The 2,500-nt window shown below is 42.2% G+C and overlaps 1 protein-coding gene across 3 annotated transcripts in view; it reads right to left on the reverse strand.

Annotated features, from left to right (window-relative positions):
- Positions 1–2,500, reverse strand: part of LOC143293785 (putative transporter HI_0519) — an 86,976-nt gene that overhangs the window by 68,604 nt on the left and 15,872 nt on the right. Inside the window, exon 1 of one of the 3 annotated variants that reach the window (XM_076605024.1) lies at positions 1,377–1,647. The exons of the other annotated variants lie outside the window; for them this stretch is intronic. The gene's annotated coding sequence lies outside the window, so the exon portion shown is untranslated. Of the gene's footprint in view, positions 1–1,376; positions 1,648–2,500 lie in introns of those variants that run through there. 3 annotated transcript variants of the gene reach the window in all.

Genomic DNA, 2,500 nt, shown 5'->3' on the forward strand with positions numbered 1-2,500 from the left:
GCAGCACTAAGAGCCAGTGTAATTTTGCCTCCAAGTTTGAGAGTCACAGTCCTTCACAAAAGACTAAGCTGTAAATGGTTTCCCATTGACTGGAGAAACAGCTCTCACTTTGCTGTTGGCCCAAATGTAAACTTATGTCAGTAGCATGCGTTTAGGGAACGCAAAGAACCCACGGCAAGAAATGACTTGTCCTTGGCAAAAATGATGTAGAAAAATCCACTCTGATAGTAAAATATAAAAAAATAAATAGATAAATAAAAAGAGAGAGTGGCCCTGCAATGCCGTCTAGCGCTCTCATAGAGAGCATAGCGAATTTAACTCACACACACACACACACACACACACACACACACACACACACACACACACACACACACACACACACACACACACACACACACACACGATAGGAAACACAAACCAATAAAAAAAAAAAAACCTGCATGCAGGAAAAAATTATTTAAAAAAAAAATGGGTTGCGCTGTAGTGTAGCGACGTGCTCTCCTTGGGGAGAGCAGCCCGAATTTCACACAGAGAAATCTGTTATAATAAAAAGAAATACAAATACAAATACTGTCTTATCAGTGTAACGGTGCGCATTTTCTTTTCTTTCTTTTTTTTCTTTAAAGTGGTTGTTTGGGATGTGACATGCTTCGATCCTCATATCACGTTATGAGACAGCTACACTCTAAGCCACAATGAACTGAACAGATCGACATAAAGTACAGGCAATGGCAATTTGTTAACATGCAAAAAGATAACAACACCAAAACAACTGTTGTGTGACAGAGCTCCAACAGCCTTGGTTCACTTCAAGCGCGTGCCAACTTGTTTCTCAGACCGAACGAGCCAAAAAGCGAGAGAGAGAGAGAGAGAGAGAGAGAGAGAGAGAAACACACACACACACACACGCACGCACGCACACACACACACACACACACACACACACACACACACACACACACACACACACACACACACACACAGTTGGTTCGCTGTAAAAGTTGATAATTTTTCATTAGAAAGATGTTATAGTGTTATGCTTTTTTTTCTGCTTTTTTTTCAAAACTTAAATCGATCATTTTCTATATGTAACACACACACACACACACACACACACACACACACACACACAAGCGCAAACACGCTCGCAAACACGCATGCACACACACTTTCACTTACTCACATGCGTACACTGTAATTTCTTCCTTCCCCCCCCCCCCTCACCCCCTCGATTTTTTTTCTACCCTCGTCTAATATCACTTTGAGTGAAAAGACGGTAAACGAAAGAACGAACACACACACACACACACACACACACACACACACACACAAGCGGCCTTCTCATAGAGAGAAACACCTGTGCATGCGCTCACCTGTTTGTCAGTTAACAATTCGTCATTCTGTATAAACTGCGGGAGGTGACATGAAACAGTGTCTGACAAGTGCTGATGACAAGCCACACACAGTTTTGTGTGTTTGTTTGTTTCTTTTGTTTTGCTGGGTTTCTTGTTATATTTGGCAACAGCCCAGATGACTCTCTCAAAGCCTTTCATATCATCAAGCGGATGTCCTTTCAACACGAAACCTTGCACAACATTCGCGTCACGTCCTTCACAACGATTAAATTTTTAAAACGCTCAAGGCTCCTACAGCAACCGTAGCAGTGAATTCACATAGGAAGGCAGGGCCCAGTCCTCTCCTTCCGCCGTTTAAACCTTCTCCAACCAAAATCAGGTTCCCGTCCACATCTGGGTGGAGTGAAGGAAAATGGGAGCAAAGTGCCTTTCTCGAGGAACACAGCACCATGCTGAAACGGGGCCTCGAACCCTGATCACTGGTGAACACTGGATCACAAGTCCAACGTCGAACCGTCACGGCACCTCCCTCAAAGATGACACCATGCACAAATGCACCCAGCTCTCCGTACCACAACCGAGATGTAAAACATTTAACAGTGACTGACATTCAGTTCTGTCACCAAACTCACTGACTGGGCTGTGCTGTTCAAGGCGCAAGCTGTTCCGTTTAATTATCACTTCTGAAAAAATACAACCGATGAAATAAATCAAGCCGAATTTTATTTCTATTTTGTCGTGTGTGTGTGTGTGTGTAATTGTAATGTTGCCAAACTCACTGACAGGTCTGTGCTGTGCAGGCTATTCCGCTTCACTATCACTTCTGAAAGATACAATGAATGAAATAAATCAAACTGAATTATATATATGTATGTATTATATGGAATTGTAACGTTGCCAAACTCACAACCAGGTCTGTGCTGTGCACGCGCACGCTGTTCCACTCAGCTATCACTTCTGGAAAATGCAATAAATAAAATCAAATTGCATATATATATATATATGTGTGTGTGTGTGTGTGTGTGTGTGTGTGTGTGTAATTATATATGTATATATATATATATATATATGTGTGTGTGTGTGTGTGTGTGTGTGTGTACAGAGAGAGACAGAGAGAGAGAGAGAGAGAGAGAGAGAGAGAG

Source organism: Babylonia areolata, chromosome 19 (genome assembly GCF_041734735.1).
Source record: "Babylonia areolata isolate BAREFJ2019XMU chromosome 19, ASM4173473v1, whole genome shotgun sequence".
NCBI classification, from domain to species: domain Eukaryota; kingdom Metazoa; phylum Mollusca; class Gastropoda; order Neogastropoda; family Buccinidae; genus Babylonia; species Babylonia areolata.